The sequence below is a fragment of the Oryctolagus cuniculus genome, chromosome 19 (assembly GCF_051225735.1).
Source record: "Oryctolagus cuniculus isolate XC-2025 breed Fujian yellow rabbit chromosome 19, ASM5122573v1, whole genome shotgun sequence".
In the NCBI taxonomy this organism is placed as follows: Eukaryota; Metazoa; Chordata; class Mammalia; order Lagomorpha; family Leporidae; genus Oryctolagus; species Oryctolagus cuniculus.
The window spans coordinates 7,586,416-7,605,151 of record NC_142885.1 but is presented as its reverse complement, the minus strand read 5'-3'; the positions used below and the strand labels follow the sequence as shown (position 1 = coordinate 7,605,151).

The window sequence follows — 18,736 nt, the reverse complement described above, 5'->3', positions numbered from 1 at the left end:
ATTTATCCATTTGAAAGGCAGAAATATGGGGTGGGGGAAAGAGAGAGAGAGAGAGAGAGAGAGAGAGAGAGAGAGAGATTTCGTCCACTGGCCTCATTCCCCAGATGGTGGCAACAGCCCCAGGCCAGGAGCCTGAAACTCCTTCTGGGTCTCCCACGTGGGTGGCAGGGGCCCAAGCACTTGAGCCGTCTTCCGCTGCTTTCCCAGGTGCGTTAGCAGGGAGCTGGATTGGAAGGGGAGCAGCCGGGACTTGAACCTGCACTCATATGGCACGTGGGCATCACAGGCAGAAGCTTAACCCCCTGTGCCACAACGCTGGCCCCAAGGAGCATGGGTCTTAGTGTTTTGTTTCTGATGTGTCAGAGTAGAGGCTATCACTGGTAGAAGTACCCACGGCAGATAAGATTTTTTTGTGTTTCATTATATTTTTATGAGAGAGAGAGAGAGAGAGAGAGATCCCATCCCCAGTTCATTGCCCAAATGCCCACAATGGCCAGGACTGGGCTGGGCTGGAGCCAGAAGCTGGGAACTCCATCCAGGTCTCCCACGTGGTCAGCAAGGACCCAGTTACTTGAGCCATTACTGCTGCCTCCCAGGGTCTACTTTAGCAGGAAGCTGGAGTCAGGCAGGTGCATGGAACCCAGCACTCCAGTGTAGGACACTGGTGTCCCTAAGGGGTCGTAACCTGTAGGCCAAACACCTGCCCCCAGGACCTGTGAGTTTTGGGGGTATACATAGCAGGGCTTGGGGGAGTCCTGACTCCTCCCATGCCTCCCTGGGTGGGTGGGGGCCCCACCAGGGCAAGCGCAGGTCTGCACTTCTTTCCTCCCAGGAATGCCAGGCCCTGGAGTGAGGCCGGTTCCTGTGGGAAAGAGCAGCCTCCTGGGGCCTCAGGCTGTGGTCTGTGGGTGGGAGCTCAGGTAGAAGATACCAGGGGACAGGAAGACGCCCTGAGGCCAGAGACCCTTGCCCTGGGCTCGGCTCTCCTGCCTTCCCCACAGCCACAGCCAGGAGTTGTCCCAGACCTCCTTGCTCCTGGTCACTGATGGAACAAGGATATAAGCCTCAGCCATTCTAGTTCATTGCCCGAAAGACAGATAAAATCGGAATGTATCCCTTGTTCCTGGATCCCAATTCAGTCTCACACCCTGTGGTTCCCAGCCCACCTCCTGCATTCTTCCCTAGGTTTGGAAATCAGAGGGCCAAACTTGAAAAACCTGTATGGGGAGGCTCACCTCAGCCCGCTGCCCCACCCCACCCCCACCCCTAGCCCACCAGAGATATAAAATGCCCGGCCCCGAGGTCTGGGCCCTCTGCCACATGTTCCGGCTGTGTGCGCTCCGGCAGCCGGGCGACCTCTGCGAGTTTATTTTCTTTGAATACATTAGGTCTGGCTGTGAGTTCATATTCTGTCTATTCTGTCTCCTCTTTGTTCTGTGCCCTTTTCCTAACATTTGGTATCTCGTGTGAGGAGGCACCAATCTGTGCCCCTTTTTCTTTTCTTTTCCTTTTTTTTTTTTTTTTTTTTTTTTTTTTTACTTATTTGAAAGTCAGAGTTACACAGAGAGAGCAGAGGCAGAGAGAGAGAGAGAGAGGGTTTCCATCTGCTGGTTCACGCCCCAGTTGGCCCCAACAGCCGGAGCTGTGCGGATCTGAAGCCAGGAGCTTCTCTGGGTCTCCCACACAGGTGCAAGGGCCCAAGGACTTGGGCCATCTTCTGCTGCTTTCCCAGGCCAGAGCAGAGAGCTGGACTGGAAGTGGAGCTGCCGGGTCTTGAACCGGCACCCATATGGGATGTTGTTGGCACTGCAGGCTGCGGCTTAACCCGCTACACCACAGCGCCAGCCCCCGTGCCCCTTTTTCTTATAGTCACGATGACTGGTGTCCGCGGGGCCCAGCCTGCTCCTGCTCAGGACACAGGTTCTATTCGCATGCGCTCCTTATCAATCACAGGGCAATTATTTCACCACACACAGGAAGTCCCTGCAATGCAAGCCCGCCCCACCATGCGCCAGACACCAGGGTGAACGGGTCCCTGTTAACAGGGATGTTACTCCTGGGCCTGGGAGAGCCGAGCCCACCAGGAAAAACCCCCACCTGCCTCAGTTTCCCTGCCAATCACAGGACCCTCATCCCAAGCCCACAAAAGCCCCTGCAGCGTCAGCCCCTGGTCTTGCCTGAGTGCTGAACCTGGGGTGGGTTTCAGGAAGCGAGGCCTAACTTGAAGCAGAGACAGACAGAGCCGGCGGGGGTGGGGTGGGGGGGAGACTCCCCTGGCAGGGTGCACCTGGCCTCTCCTCTTCCTTCAATGCCACCTAGTTCCAACGAAGTGTCCATGATATCTCAGTGAGGGGGAGCAGGAAGGAGGGAGGGGAACGGGGGTCTTGTTCTGTAGCATCTGCTTGGTCTTAAGCTGCCCCCCTCCCTCAAGGTCAAAAGGGCACAGCCTTGCAAGCATCAAACCACGGGGCGGGGCGGGGGGGGCAATGGTTCTTGTGATTCCTGGGAGGAGAAGTGAGGCAGTGACTCTCCCAACAACAACAGCCAGAGCCCCAGGTCCAAGGTCACAAGGATAAGCCAGGGGCAGCTGTTTGTCTGCCTGGAGCTCCCTTTTGGGCTCAGGGCACGGCTGGGAGCTGCAATTCACTGACCTGTCCCCATGCTGCTGAGACAGGGAGGACCCAGGTCACTTCCTGCACCTCCTGTTTGTGCCCAGAGGTGTTTGTCAAGGCGGCTCCCATCTCTGCCTCTCAGGCTCTGCTGGAATGTGCAGATCTTTCTGCGTCACTCAATGGGTTAATTATTTAAAGGCACAGGTCCGCGTGGCTGTTACAGCACTGCTGCTGGTTCGGCTCAGCTCTTCTGCTGGGGGTGGGGGAGTGTGTATGTGTGTGGGGGGGTGTGCTCCTCTCTGGGATTCCCCCAGAGTCCAGGTTCTGCCCTGGTGACGTGCGGGCAGTGCCCGGAAGTTCTGTCCGCATCCCCACGGGGAAACCCTAGGAGACTGGCACTGTGCCCATTTGTCAGATGTGGAAATCTGGGCATCTTTGTCTTCCTGGAGGATGATGTGGCGTTGGGTGGTATTTAGTTGATTGGCAGCAGGAAGGAAGGGCAGGAAGAAGGTGGGGCTTCCATCACTTCGCTGAGGTCCCAGGCCATTGGCTGCCTCCTGGTGCTTGTCCCTTCTTCCCTAACCTGCTCTGCTCCTCCCTTGAAGGGCTGGAGGCAGAGGGCAGTCTAGCCCTGGCAGGCTGCAGGACACCCTGAGAAAGGACAAGGCCGAGGGGACCAGGGGCCAAGCGCCTAAGACAAAACAGCTCCACTAGCTCTTCAAAGGGAGAGTGGCGGCTCACCTACCCAGGCAGGTGGCAAGGTGTGTGTGGGGCCATGTCATTCAGCTTTGTGTTGCTACAGTGAAATACCCAAGGCAGCTCACTATGTAAGAAAGAGGCTTCTTTTTAAAATAAAAATTATTTATTTAGAAAGGCAGAGCAATAGAGAGGGAGGCAGAAAACAGATTCCCTCTCCAAGCAGGGAGGCTTCGGCTGGGCCAGGCTAAAGCCAGGAGACAGGAACTCCATCTGGGTTTCCCATGTGAGTGGCAGGGGCCCAGCGCTGGGACCATCTTCTGCTGCTTTTCCTAGGCACGTCAGCAGGTGCCGGAATGAGGAGCAGAGCCAGGACGTGAACCCAGGCACTCCAAAGTGGGGTGCAGGCACCCCAACAGCATCCCAACCCCCACGACCAATGCCTGTCCCACGGCCCCATGACTGCCTCTGGGTGCATGTTATATGTAGAAAGGGAGGACAAAGGCACCTCAGATCTCCCCGTTCTGCAAAAATCCCTACAACAAAAATCCCTACACTCACTGTCTCACTCACATTGTTCGATCGATCCCTAAGCTTGCTCACCTCGCGTGTCTGCCAGTTCGTGTCCTTTGAACTACATTTCCTATCCACAGCCGGTGGGTGGCCTGCAGGGGCGCTGCTGACCAGCCTGTCTGCAGGGGCTGCCCAGGAAGGTGAGAGACCTGGCCAGGGAGGGCTGGGGGAGCGGGGCAGGGGTCCAGCAGAGCCAGCTGCTGAGTCTCCAGCAGGGCCCGAGTGCCCTGCACAGACGCTGAGCTTTGAAACTGCAGCGTGGCGGTGGTGTCTGGACAATGTGGAGATGTCCCTCATTCCAGGGAAGCGTCAGGAGCAGAGTCTCAGATCCCAGTGGGGCTGGATGAGGACAGGAAGTTCCCACCTCAAGAGAGACCATTCCAGCCAGAGGTCAGATGCCAGCAGGCCTTGAAGAGTCAGAAGAGGTGGCCGGCACCGCGGCTCACTAGGCTAATCCTCCACCTAGCGGCGCCGGCACACCGGGTTCTAGTCCCGGTCGGGGCGCCGGATTCTGTCCCGGTTGCCCCTCTTCCAGGCCAGCTCTCTGCTGTGGCCCAGGAGTGCAGTGGAGGATGGCCCAAGTACTTGGGCCCTGCACCCCATGGGAGACCAGGAAAAGCACCTGGCTCCTGCCATCGGATCAGCGCGGTGCGCCGACCACGGCGGCCATTGGAGGGTGAACCAACGGCAAAGGAAGACCTTTCTCTCTGTCTCTTTCTCTCACTGTCCACTCTGCCTGTCAAAAAAAAAAAAAAAAAAAAAAAAAAAAAAAAAAAAAAGAGTCAGAAGAGGAAGATTGTGCAAATGCGACCAGACTGGGAATGGTCCTGTTAACAAGGGAAGATGATGGGAGGCGGCTTGGGATCATTTGCATATGCAAATCCACATCCATATCATGCATATTCATAAGGACTGGTAGGAAATCATCAAACAGTAGAATAGCACAGGGGTGGTCTCTGAATTTTAGGGCCACAGATGCTTCTTTACTTTCTCATTTTTAAAAAAATTCTCATTCTTCTGAAATAAGCCTGAATTCTTATACAGACAAAAGGCAATTTTTTTTTTCTGCTGGCGTGTTTGTCTTTCGATTCTTAAGTGGTAGGGTTCAGGGATGAGACTTGCAACTGAGCAAGGTCAAAGACAGAGGTTCTGTCACCGGCGAGGGTTCACAATTAGAAAATCCTTCGGGGGTTTTAAAAACAGGCTCTCAATTGAGGAAATTATTCCAGATGGCACTAAAGCGAGAATTTTCGTTTCTTAAACATTTGTATTCATGGCCGAGCCGGGCATGTTTCATTTTACACCTCGGGTGCTGGTTGCCTGATTATTCAGTGTTCTCCTCACCAGCTCCCCGAATCTGCTGCCTGCTGGGAGGTGTTAAAAAAAGCCCCTTTTTAGAGATAATTGAATCGGCTGAGGGAAGTGGAGTGTTTTATTTTTGGTGGGGAGGGTTGGCTACATTCCACGTATTCTCTTTAAATTTTACTTGAAGGATTGTTGCTGTCTGCTGATGGCTTTTGGCTTTTCCGTCGCGCTGCTCTTTGCATCATTCCCGAGCAAGGTGTCGAGCCTAGGGGACGAGCGCCGCGTCTTTTCTCCAGTCTGAGCGTCGCTCAAGGCCAAGTTCGGTGGTTCAGGTGCTGGCGTGTTTAGAGATAAGAAATAATACACAATTTTGGAGTGTCTAAGTGGAGTCTCACTGTCCAAAGTCAAGTTGATGGCTCCAGGGGGTCCGGGTCCCCAGGCCATCAGCAGGTGCAGGTTAGTGAGTCATTTTCATAGAGGAATGGGGTAGGGTGGGGAGCGGGCAGCACTGTGGCCCCACCTACAGTGCTGGCATCCCATATGGGCACTGGTTCAAGTCCCAGCTGTTCCACTTCCCATCCAGCCCCCTGCTGATGCACCTGGGAAAGCAGCAGAAGATGGCCCACATGCTTGGGCCCCTGCACCCATGTGGGAGACCCGGAAGGAGCTCCTGGCTTCAGCCTGGCTCAGCCCCTGCCCCAGTCCTGCAGCATTTGGAGAGTGAACAAGCAGACGGAAGGTCTCCCCTCTCTGCCTCTCCTTCTCTCTCTTTGTAACTCTACCTTTCAAATATATAAAATCTTAAAAAAAAAAAAAAAAAAAAAAAAGCACAGAGGAGAAAGGGCTGGATGGTCTTTTCCCCGATATTGATTGCCGTTATCAGTGAAGCCAGCGCACTGATGGGAGGTTCTGGCACCTGGCTCTCCTCTCACTCCACGATCCAGCTGAGAGCAGCTTTGAACACACGCAGCTGTGAGCAGGCAGAGAATTTTTTTGTTGTTGTTACGATGATGGTAAATCATGTACAACACAACATGTGCTGTCGTCTCTGGTTTTCAAGGCACACAGTTCAAGAGCGTTCGGCACAGTCACCTCGTTGCACAATCCTACCCAGCATCCATCCCAAAGCACCTGTCGTCATTCCAAAGCAAACCTCTGCACGCCTGACACAGCAGCTCCCCTTCCCCCACTTTCCCAGGCCCTGGCACGCGCCCCTCTGCTTCCCGTCTGTGGGAGTCTGACTGCCCCAGGGACCCCAGCAGAGGGGCACCACACTGGCTAACTTCACTGCACACACCATCTTCTTCTTCTTTTTTTTTTTTTTTGGACAGGCAGAGTGGACAGTGAGAGAGAGACAGAGAGAAAGGTCTTCCTTTTGCCGTTGGTTCACCCTCCAATGGCCGCCGCAGCCGGCGCACCGCGCTGATCCGATGGCAGGAGCCAGGAGCCAGGTGCTTTTCCTGGTCTCCCATGGGGTGCAGGGCCCAAGCACCTGGGCCATCCTCCACTGCACTCCCTGGCCACAGCAGAGGGCTGGCCTGGAAGAGGGGCAACCGGGACAGAATCCAGCGCCCCGACCGGGACTAGAACCCGGTGTGCCAGCGCTGCAAGGCGGAGGATTAGCCTAGTGAGCCGCGGCGCCGGCCACACACCATCTTCAAACGCATCCTTTATCCCTGTGGGGATACTGTCACGGGTACCAGGAGTCCCTTCTTTCCAGGGCTCAATACTATTCCCTTTTTATAACATATTTATTTGAGAAGCAGAGCTACAGAGAGAGAGAGAGACACACACACACACAGAGCATCTTCTATCCACTGGTTCATTCCTCAAACGACAATAGCCAGGTCTGAGCCAGGTAGAAGCCAGGAGCCTAGAACTCCACTCAGGTCTCCCACAGGGGGTGCAGGGGCTCAAGCACTTGTACCATCTCCCACTACTTTCCCCAGGCCATTTGCAGGGAGCTGGATGGGAAGTGGAGCAGCCGGGACTCAAACCAGCGCCTGTACAGGATGCCGGTGTCCCGGGTGGTGGCTGAACCCGTTGCACCACAAGCCCGGCGCCGCTGCTCTCACTCCCTGTGGGTGTATTTACCCAGAAGTGGAACTGCTGAGCACACAGACATTTTAATAGAAGTAGAAACTAGGCCACTGGAAAAAGTCCTCTGGCTCCTGTTCCTTGATGTCAGCCCCTGCCTGCAGGAAGGGCAGCCTGTGCTCCAGGAAACGCAGAGAACACAGCGGCGTCGAACCCCCGGAGAACACAGGTCCCAGCTGGGAGCGGCTTCAATCCACCAAGCCCAAAGCTTTTGTTTTGTGGGTGAAGACTCTGTGTGGCCTGCAAGTCACTGCTTCATCCTTGTCCCGGATGCTGGCCCCAGGGTCCAGCTGCTGGACCTGCGCCCTGAGGCGTAACAGGGGCTCCCTCCACACGCAGCTGTCTGAGATCCTGGTTAGGCGGCAGCAGTGGGCAAGGCTGGGGCAGGTGCAGCTCCACCCTTCCTGGCTGCCCGGCACAGCCAGCAGAAACCAACTCTGCTTCCGGCTAATGCACCACGGGAGGCGGTGGTGATGGCTCCAGTACTTGGGTACCTGCTGCTTCTCCATGTGGGAGACCCAGTGGAGTTCCTGGCTCCTGGCTTTAGCCTGGTCCAGTCCTGGCTGCTGCAGCCAATCGGGGGGATGAAGCAGCAGGTAGAATTCTCCGCCAGGTAGTGTTTGGGTCACTACTAGAACAGGCCGAGCACACAGCAGATTCTCAACAATTGTTTGTTCAGTGAAAGAATGAGATGCTCTGGGCTCTTGTTCAAAGAAACAGGCCAGGGCCGGCGCCATGCCGCAGCAGGTTAAGCCTCCCCCCTTTTTTTTTTTTTTTAGTTGCATAAATCTTTATGAGAATGCGGAACAAGAAGCAGGATCCCTTAAAGAGATGTTTCCCATTTTTCAGTTCAGTGTTGGATTAATATGTCGTAAACGAGATCCAGGAGCTCTTCTTCGTATTTCTCCTCAGAGCTCAGCACTGGCATCTCATACAGGCACAGGTTCAAGTCTGGCTGCTCCACTTCCAATCCAGCTCTCTGCCAATGCACCTGGGAAAGCAGCAGAAGATGGCCCAAGTGCTTGGGCCCCTGAACCCATGTGGGAGACCAGGAAGAAGCTCCTGGCTCCTGGCTTCATTCTGGCCCATTGCAGCCATTTAGGGAGTGAACCAGTGGATGGAAGACCTCTCTCTGTCTCTCCCTCTTTCTATCTGTAACTTCCTATCATATAAGTAAACAGGCCGGCACCGCGGCTCACTAGGCTAATCCTCCGCCTTGCGGCGCTGGCACACCGGGTTCTAGTCCCGGTTGGGGCGCCGGATTCTCTCCCGGTTGCCCCTCTTCCAGGCCAGCTCTCTGCTGTGGCCAGGGAGTGCAGTGGAGGATGGCCCAAGTACTTGGGCCCTGCACCCCATGGGAGACCAGGAGAAGTACCTGGCTCCTGCCATCGGATCAGCACAGTGCGCCGGCCACAGTGCGCTGGCCGCGGCGGCCATTGGAGGGTGAACCAACGGCAAAGGAAGACCTTTCTCTCTGTCTCTCTCACTGTCCACTCTGCCTGTCAAAAAAAAAAAAAAAAAAAAAAGTAAACAAATCTTAAAAAAAAGAAAAGAAAAGCCCTTAGGATCCATTTCTGCTTTTACCATTCCTGTGGGGACCTGGCTCATCACCCTGTCTCCTGCCCCGCCCCCATGTGTCCCTGTCCTCAACATTCCCCTCCATGAAGACAGCTGGGGTCCCACAGGGATCAGATGGCAAGTGCAAGGTGGGAAGGGGGCTCGCTTCCCCGGGGAGCTGCTTACAGAGCTATGGCCGACAGCAGCCAAGCTGTTCTCACCTGTGGCTGGGGGTGGTGGGGGAGGGAGGGGTCACCAGAGCCTGGGAGGGAAGGAAGCGGGTACAGAGGGGTGACCTTCGGTCCAGACACACAGCCTCTGGCAACTTGACCTTGAAGGAATAAGAAGCTGAGGATAGGGAGCAGATAAGAATGGGAGACCTCACAGTTCTCTCTTGCCTCTGATCTCATGCTAGGGCTCAACCCAGCCAGCAGAGGGAGGGCAGAGATGGACCACGGCCCGAGGAAAGGTGGAGAGGAGACCTGAAGTAGCAAAGGGGAGGTATCTGGCATCTGTGAGAGTCCTTCCCTTTTTGCTTTGCCTGCCAGGAAGCTCTGAGCCAAGTAAGAGTTCCCCAGAGCAAGTATGTCAGCCCCTGAGTTCTTCTGTCTCTGGTTGTCACTTCCTAGCACCCCTTTTCCTTTGGGTGGCAGCCCCAAGTTCCCTGCTCATCCCCCAGGCGAGCTCAAGTTCAAGAAATTAACTTCACCTCCAGTGGGGAAAGTACCTCATGCGTCCCATTCTAGCCAAGGAGGACCCCTGCAGCCTTGGTCCCGGGAACTCTTGTCTATCCGCTGATCTAGTTGATCTCACCCAACTGTAAGTTGTTAAATATTTACCCAGGAAGCACTCCCGACATTTCCATCTCCACCCCTTACTGGCAACCTCGACCCTGAACCTCGGGCTCCTGCAATGACTACTTTGCACCGTCCTCACCTGGGCACCTAAGAGCGATGCACACCCGATGCCTACAAGACCACTACTCTCAGCATTCCACGCCCAAAGCTGCTTGGCTGGCAGCTCCTCCACCCATCCGTGCACTTGGCCTGGCACCCCCAAGGCAACCTGGAGGCTGTCCTCGAAGCTCAGGCCCAGGGCAGCTCCCGTCAGTCCTGGCCGGAGCTCCCTGCCTCCTACCCCAACTGCAGCCCCCAGCTAGGGCCCACCAGCCCCTGACACCAGAGTTACTGCCTCAGCTCCCCCGCCCCCGGCCTGGGTTCCCTGCTTGTCCCCTTGTCCCCCTCATTGCACACTCGGCAGCCCGAGGGGTCCTGTTACAGCACAAGGCACGTGCTTTACGCCTTTGCCCTGGAGCCCCCAAGGTCTCACCGAGGGCACAAGCCAAGGCCTGGGGCGGCGCTGTGGCATACTGGTAGAGCCGCCGCCATCCCATATGGGCGCCGGTTCAAGTCCTGGCTGCTCCACTTCCGATCCAGCTCTCTGCTATGGCCTGGAGAAAGCAGTAGAAGATGGCCCAAGTGCTTGGGCCCCTGCACCCACGTGGGAGACCGGGAAGAAGCTCCTGGTTTCTGGCTTTGGATCGGCACAGCTCTGGCCATTTGGGGAGTGAACTGGCAGATGGAAGACCTCTCTCCCTCTCTCAAATAAATAAATAAATTTTATTAAAAAAAAAAAAAAAGCCAAGGCCTAAGCACGGCCTCTCCTGCCTTCTGCTCCACCCCTGGCCTCCCCTCCTCTCACTCCCTCGCTCGCTGTCTTCCTTGGAGCTTTCTCCCATCTCACCACAGGACCTTTGCACTTGCTGTTCTTGCTGCCCAGGAGCCTGTGTGGCTGACCCCTGCAAGGCCCCTTTTGTTTCAAGTCTCTGCTCAAATGCCACCCGTTTCGGCGAGGCCTCCCCCCACACGCCACCTCCCCGATTCTCCTGCTTTGCATTTCTCTGCAGCACTTGGTTCGCCTGACAAGCTTATTTCTCGTTTCCCTTGGGTCTGTCTCCCTCTACGTGAGAACATGCGCTCTAGAACCCACTTTACACGGAAACACCGGAGCCTTGCTCCGTGCCTAGCACACGCACAGCAAATAGTTAATGAATGAATGAGTGGATATGGGGCTACAGTGATCGGTTTCAAAACACATGCAATCCGTGCAGAGTCAGACAAAATGAAGCTTGGACAGAAGGCACAGGATCCTGCCTCTTGCCCTTGGTTCGCCCTGGAGAGCTGCAGACTGACTGTCCCCTCCACCTCGTACTCCACAGGGCCAGCTGGTCTGAGCGTGGCCCGTGCAGCAGGAAGCTGAGCAGAGAGGCTGGGTGTGGCCCAACGCTGATGACATCATCTGAGCCCTGGACAGACCCAGCCGTCCTGAGATCCAAGCCCAGTGGGTGCTGGTGAGAGCAGTGTACATGGCTCCGAGGTAAGCAGCCCCTGCCTCCACCCCTCCCCCATGGCCTAGATGCTGTCACCAAGGCCCATGTGATGGAACTCAGAGCTGGGAGAGGTGCAGTCCTCCAGACACTACCGCCCGTGCGCCAGGCCTGTCCACGAGACCCACACTTTTAGCTTACGTTAGCTCCTTTTGAGCTTTCTGTCACCAAAATAGCAGGTGACAGATGCTGATAAAATACTAACACCAACCAAAGCGACATCGCCTACGGTGACAAGCCCTACAGAGACAGGAGAAGGGCAGAGCTGGCCCAAGCAGCTTTAAATGGAGGCCTCTTGGGGGAAGGGACCCTGTTACATCCAAAGCCTGGTGAGACAGGTGCACAGAGCCTGGGGTTGGGGAGGGGCTGGTTCGAGAGGAAGTGGGAGTGCAGCCAGCCAGGGGGGCTGGGGGCAACAGCAGATACTGAGACTTTTATCATAGAGAGCATTGGAGTGCTGTGGGCTAGACAGGGTGTGGTGGGTTGGAGAACAGACTGGCGGTGGTGTGGGTTGAACTGTGCCGCACCTGCTAAGGATAGGTCTACCCAGAGTCCTAATTACATCTGCAAAGACACTGATTGGGCATGAATTAAGGTGAGGACCTGGCAGTGAGCTCATCCCAGCCCAGGCTGAGCCCTCCATCTGCTGACAGGTGACCTCAAGAGAGGCAAAAAAGGAGAAGACATGCAGAGACACAGAGAGAAGGACCAGGACCAGGACAGCCAGCGGTCCCCCGACACTGGAAGACAGGGCAGCGATGGGTTCCCCCTGAGAGCTTCCTGGGCAGGTGCAACCCTGCTGGCTCTCGGCTTTCAGACTTCAGCCTGCAGAGCTGGGGGCGACGGACTCTCTGCTGCCCCAAGCCCCCAGCCCCCAGCCCCCAGTGACAGCGCCCCCTGGGAAAGGGATCACAGGAGTTGTTTCTGTGGGCAGTGATAGGCTAGGGGAGCGAGGGTGGCGAGGATGAGACACGAGATGTGAGGAGCTCCCCAGGCGCTGCCACACCCCGCTCAGGTGACACCCAGGTGGGAACTCACGTAGCCACCACATGGATTGCACGAGCCGGCACCTGCCACCAAAGCTGGTTCTGTGCAGTAAACATCCACCTACGACAAAGAGAAACACCCAGAATACCCGTGTGTACAGATTGTACAAACCCACCGCCTTCCAGGAAGATTAAAGGACCACCTGCAGCCAGTGTCATGGCGCACCAAGTAAAGCCAGCACCTGTGACACCAGCATCCCATATGGGCGCAGGTTTGAGTCCTGGCTGCTCCACTTCTGATCCGGTTCCCTGCTGATGCACCTGGGAAAGCAGCAAAAAGGTGGCCCAAGCCAGGCTCCTGGCCCCCTGGTCTGGCTCAGGTCCAGCCATTGTGAACACTGGGGAAGCAAACCAGCAGACAGCAGATCCTGCAAAGGCCACGTGTAGGGGGCTCGGTCCCCAGAGTCTTCTGTCAATGGTTAGTAGATTAAGGGTAGAGATTTCATCCAATCACGGTGTTTCGGAGATGCGAGGGCCACTGGGGGCGTGACCTCAGGAGGGCGTTCTCCTGAGAGGGTGGTTGTATTAGCAGAATCTAATCCCTCTCTCCCTCCCTCCTTCCCTCTCTCCCTCCCTCCTTCCCTCTCTCCCTTTCTCCCTCCCTCCCTCTCTCCCTCCCTCCCTCTGCTTCCTGGCTCACACACGATCATCCCTCTGCCATCCACCGCCCTCGTCAGACTCCCACCCCACTGGGACACTCCATTTTGGACTGTGGACCTCCCAGGCTGCAGGATGAAACCAACCTTCCTCCTTCCCAAGTCGATCCGTTAGGTAGGAAGTTAGAGATCAGCCTGTGTGTGTGAGAGGGGCCTAAGAAAAACACAAGTTTTCTAACAGCCTCAGAAGCGACCCGCGATTTCACACTGCAAAGTCCTGAGAACTTTCCAGGTGGTCAGCCTCCCCATAAGGAAAGCTCCCCTGGACAACCCTCTCCGCTCAGCCCCAATGGGATTCCTGGCCTGAGAACGCGGAGCAGTAAAACCTTTGCCTCCTTCCTCCAAGGCGGGCACCCTAGGGGAGGCTCCTGTGCCCGGCCCAGGTGGCCCCCAGTCTGGCAGCCCTGAGTAGTGAGCCCTGGGGAGGAATCGGACCAGTGCACACTCAGCAAACCCTTTGTCCTGGGGGGGGGGGGCAGGGAGGAACTGGACCCCATTTCCCTAGGAGCCCCAGCCTGAGGTCAGCCCTTGGCTCTCTGCTGAGCTGCCCGCCTGGCCTGCCAGGGGCACTCTCTCCATTTAACCACAGAACCCTGAGGGACTGGGCACTCTCCCTCTCAGATTCTGTCCCATCCATTCTGACGGATGCCCCACCCCGATGAGTCTTGCTACCTTGCTGGCCACACACAGCTCTCTCACATCTGAATTTTCTTGCACAAAGACAAGAACCTACCCCACCCATCGCCACACACAAACAGCTCCTTCCAGGTGTTCAAGCTGCAGTGTGAGAAACCGAGACAGGCCACAAAGACAGAGAACTAAAAAAATGGAAAATATCTTAAAATGTTTAAAGTAGCCCCAATACCGCCAACAGCAAAGTAATCAACAGCTCCTTCCTGTCTTCCAACACCCAGGTCTGCTAAGGATGGCGCACAAAAGACCTACACAGCTGGACGAAGCCTGCTCCTGGAGCCAGCAGCAGAGAGGGAGCAGAGGAGGCCAGGAGGCTGGGGAGGAGGCGGGGGTGTCCCCCCAGAGGGCACGGTGGGAGGGGCAGGTGGGAGAGGCAGTGAGAGGCCCAGTCCCGTCCCAGGCAGTGGAAATAGGATGGCAGAGGTCTCGGCACAGAAAGGCACATTAGCAGGGAGCTGGATCGGAAGTAGAGCCACCGGGACTCAAACACATGCCCACATGGGATGCCAGCATCCTACGGCGTGGCTAAACCTGCTGTGCCATGAAGTGGGCCCCAATCAACCAACCTCAACAGCACTCACAGTGAGCTAGAAATCCCAGGATGCCCAGGCTTCTCTAAAGTTCCAGACTTTTCCAGAGTGCCAAGGCTGGTGCACCTGCACCCTCCTGCCCCCAACCCTGGCTCAGAGTTCCTCTGCTTGGCAATGCCTTCCTACCCGCCCCCCTCCCCCCGGGGGGGAAGCCCCCTCCTCTCTCCTGGTCCAGGGTTTAATTGTGATCGAAGGGCTGGGAAAACCCGAAAGCGGCATATGACCCGGATCTGTTCTGTTCTCTGAGGCTCTGACTTCCGGGGGCTCTGTGAGGGACAGCTCCTCCCAGGTGTGGCCAATTCCTAGGGGGTCCTAAACAGCCTGCCCATTGGAGCAAATGCCCCAGTCCAGAGCCCACACCCCAGCCATGTTCCGGATGCAGCTGTCACATGCTGGCCACCGTCCACCTGCCCTACACAGCCCCGAGCCGGGTACCAGACAATAGAGACAGCGCCCAGAGCCAAGCCACACCTGCCTACCCCGCCTCACCCGTTTTCCTCAGCTGTGTTTTCGGGGGCGCCTCTCCTGCTCAGCTGGCCTCCCACATCTCACCACCACTGCAGCTCCGCTGTGTTTGCCAGCACAGGGCTTTTGAGCTGGAGCGTGTACTGGGCGCTGGCGGTTCACCTGTTTTTGGAACTCGTTTTGGGGTGGCTGGCAAAACCCTCCTCCGCGCAGGTGCAGCGCCTTGCCTGGAAGTGGGTGGGAGGGAGACCATTCTGTGCCCATAACGAGAGAAATGCTGGCGATTCGGACGTGGAGTTGCAATGACCACCGCCTTCTTCCCGTGTGAACCCCAGCTCCGCCCCCTCACGCCGGGCAACTTGGGCAGGTCCCTTGACTTCTCTAGGACTCCGCTTCTTCACCAGTGATCCGGGATGGTTGGGAGCCATCTCTTCGGATCACAGAGTGGGCTGAATGCGATCATGAGTGAATGCTTCCACCAGTTCACGTTCAGTAAGTGGAGAAACCACAGGTGCGGGAGCTCTGGTTGCTGGCGTTTCAACACCCAGGTGTCATCGGTCTCTTAGAGACACCAGCCTGAGCCCCAAGGCCTGAGCTTGGAGAAGACTGTGGATTCCTGGCTGGGGAAGCTGGCGCTGTCACCATCTTGAGCTCCCCAGGGCTGGCCACCCAGCTCTGCCTTTTGGGGTGAGCAGAGCTGTCACTAACACGGTTGCTGCCAAGGACCCCTACTTACAGCAAATTGAGCTAGAACTAAAAACGGAGTAAGGGGCCGGCGCCGTGGGTCCTCCATCTGTGGCACCGGCATCCCATATGGGCACCAGTTCTAGTCCTGGCTGCTCCTCTTCCAATCCAGCTTCCTGCTAATGCACCTGGGAAAGCAGTGGAAGATGGCCCAAGTGCTTGGGCTCCCACACCCATGCGGGAGACCAGGAAGAAGCACCTGACTCCTGGCTTTGGATCAGCACAGCTCCGGCTGTTGCAGCTATCTGGCGAGTGAACCAGCGGATGGAAGACCTCTCTCTCTGTCTCTCCCTCTCACTGTCTGTAACTCTACCTCTCAAATAAATAAATAAATAAATCTTAAAAAAAATGGAGTGAACCAGAGAGGGTGCCAGCGAGTCTGCATCCATCACTCTGTCCAGCTCCTGGGGCTGAAGATGGTTTCCCCTCTTCTCCCCCAACTGTCTTCCTTTGGTTCTCTAATTACCACACACAGACTCTCATCTGGGAAGCTCCCCTGGCTAAGACACCCCATGAGCCCATGGATGCCAGGGCAATGGGAACACCCTGCGTGCGGCTGCCACCAGACCCCCAGATGTTTCTGGGGCACTCAGTGTCGCCCCTTGCGTGTTTCCTGTTCCCCTTCTCCTTAGGGCCTAGAGCAGCCTCCAGGTCTCCAAGGACAGCTTGATGCTAACCATCCTCAGAGTTCCAGTCCAGTGTCATTTTCAGCTCATATGTGAAATGTTTTGCTGATAGAGATGTCTGCCGAATTAGTATTTTTAAATCGAAGGACACGCCTAATGTTTACATCAGTATTACTGAAAACTGTTTTGTCTTACAGAGAAGAGGTCTGAAAAAAAAAATTCATCTGGTGTCATATGAGGGTACTTGAAAAAGCCGGGGGGGGGTGGGGCCTGGCACTGTGGCGTAGCAGGTAAATCCACTGCCTGCAGTGCTGGCGTCCCATATGGGCACCAGTTCAAGTCCTGGCTGCTCCACTTCCGATCCAGCTCTCTGCTGTGGCCTGGGAAAGCAGAAGAAGATGGCCCAAGTCCTTGGGCTCCTGCACCCACGTGGGAGACCTGAAGGAAGCTCCTGGCTCCTGGCTTCGGATCAGCACAGCTTCGGCTGTTGAGGCCAGTTGGGGAGTGAACAAGCAGATGGAAGACTCTCTCTCTCTCTCTCTGCCTCTCCTTCTCTGTGTAACTCTGACTTTCAAATACATAAATAAATCTTTTTAAAAAATGGTGGTGGAGAGTGGGTGTTTAGCCTAGCAGTTAGGACCCCTGTGTATCAGAGTGCCTGAGTTTGCTTGATCCCCACTTCCCACTCCTACTAATGCAGCCCCTGGGCGGCAGCGTCGATGGAAGTGAATGAGTTCCTGCCACGCGTGTGGGGGTTCCCGGATTGTGTTCCTGGCTCCCAGCTTCAGCCCAGGTCCAGCCCTGGCTATGAAGGGCATTTGAGGAGTGAACCAGTGGTTAGGAGTCCCCTACCCTGTCTCTTCCCTTCCTGTCTCTCTCTCTCTCAAAAAAAAAAAAAAAAAAAAAAAAAGTTGATGGGAAAATGGAACTAAGATAAATTTATTTTGGGCTGGGACCATGCCGTTCAGTGCAAGCCACTAGGGAAGAAAACCATGAGCTGATGGGTGCACACTGGGGAGAAGGGAGGGGATGTGGGGAGAGGGAACCCAGAGACATTTTGGAGTGATAAATGGCGGGTTTCCTGGCTTGTGGATTTCACCTCAGTAACCAACAAGAACAAACCCACCTGGGCTGCTGTGAGCGAGAGCAGAGAGAGACACACCTCCAGTGCTGACCGTGGACGAGAGGCAAGGCCAGACGTGTCCTGATTGCACTCTGTGGCTTGGGGAAACTGAGGCAGCTCACTGGAAGCCGGGGCTCCCACGTGATTGGTTGGGGGAGCATAACTGACTTTTCCCTCTTGGAAGCCAGTTGGAAGCGGGCGGCCGAAGGAGAGAAGCTGGCCGTCACTGACTGCACCCTGGCCACATAGGGCCAGTGGCTGTGGAGGTGGGTGTCAGGCTCCCTAGCTGGTTGCTGCAGGCGTAGGCCAGGATTCTACTGTCCTATGGGGCAGAAATTTGTCATGGAAAATATGTATCGTGGAAGTAAAATAGCACGGATTTCAAATGCTTTGCACTGTTAATCCCATGCTTCCGCGAACTCTTTGAAGTCCCGGGGAATGCTCTGGCCATTGTCCCTTTGTCTGCACAGTGTCACAAAGGGAGGTTGGGGCAGTAAACACACCTGTCCCCAGCCAGTGCTGTGTGCACCACGAAGGCAGGTGGCACACAGGAGTGGCTCCCCTGTGCCTGGGAGCGTGGGTTCTGAGCGCCAACCCCACAGCCCTATGCTTATCACCTGCCAGTCCCGGCAGACGCCCGTGACCTATAGCCGGCGGCACTGCACAGCACAGCACAGCCCTTCCTGAGTGCCTGCGGCTCTGTGCCTCCCCCTCTGCCTGCCCCTTCCTTCTTCCCTGCTCCCTTTACTCCCAGTGCCTTTTCTATATCTTCCCTCCCCCCCACCCCCTCCCCCAGCACCAGCCTGCTGCAGGTCCCTCGGTCTCCATAATTGTCCCCACTAGGTGGCCTGGGGCTGGTGCTTGGCTTCCTGCATCAGGAACATTGCTTGGGAAGCAGTCGCCTGGGAGTTCTGGCGGGGGTGGGGATGGAGGTGTGTGGGGGCAGGGGAAGGGGCTCTAAGAATTCCTGTGTCCCCCCCAGGGAGGGCTGCAAGATGGGCTGACCCTGTGTCTGCCAGGTAAGCGATGCCAATGTCCCTTAATAGGACCAGAAACCCAGGGCCCTTGATTTGACTCCTGCAGAGCCCAAAAGTCCTCCGTGGAAGCGAAACCCATCAGACAGGCCAAGCCCCTTACTTAGGGGAGTGGAATGCTGGGAACATTCTCCTCTTTTGCCCTTGGCCCGCAGATAACGGCTCCTGGACTCAGGTCTTGAAGAAAGCTCAGGTGAGATCCTTGCTGGGGGGCAGGAGCCGAGAACCAAGTCCTAGTCAATTCTGAGAGGCTCCCCAACACCCCGTGGTAGGTAATGGGGTGCGAGGGCAGCCTGAGTCCCAGTTCCGAGCCTGGGCCTGGCCACAGCCCTCCTTCATCTCCTGGGCCCCCCAGTCCTTGCCTGGAGTCCTCCGTGGTTGTCACCCTGCAGCCAATAGCTGGTGTCCTTGCAAAAAGAAGAGAGGACACAGAGACCCAAGGGGGAAGTCCACACGGAGATGGCAGTGATGCTGGGAGCCCCCGGGGGGCTGCAAGAGGCCGGAAGGCTCCTCCCCTGGATCCTTGGGAGGGA

At 56.3% G+C, this 18,736-nt stretch overlaps 1 long non-coding RNA gene across 1 annotated transcript; it reads left to right on the top strand.

Annotated features, from left to right (window-relative positions):
* The first annotated feature begins 11,084 nt into the window (after nt 1-11,084).
* On the top strand, nt 11,085-13,981 carry LOC127488709 (uncharacterized). The gene is made up of 3 exons (XR_007916491.3): nt 11,085-11,216; nt 12,950-13,043; nt 13,843-13,981. It is a non-coding gene; the product is annotated as an uncharacterized LOC127488709 (long non-coding RNA).
* Nucleotides 13,982-18,736: the final 4,755 nt, after the last annotated feature.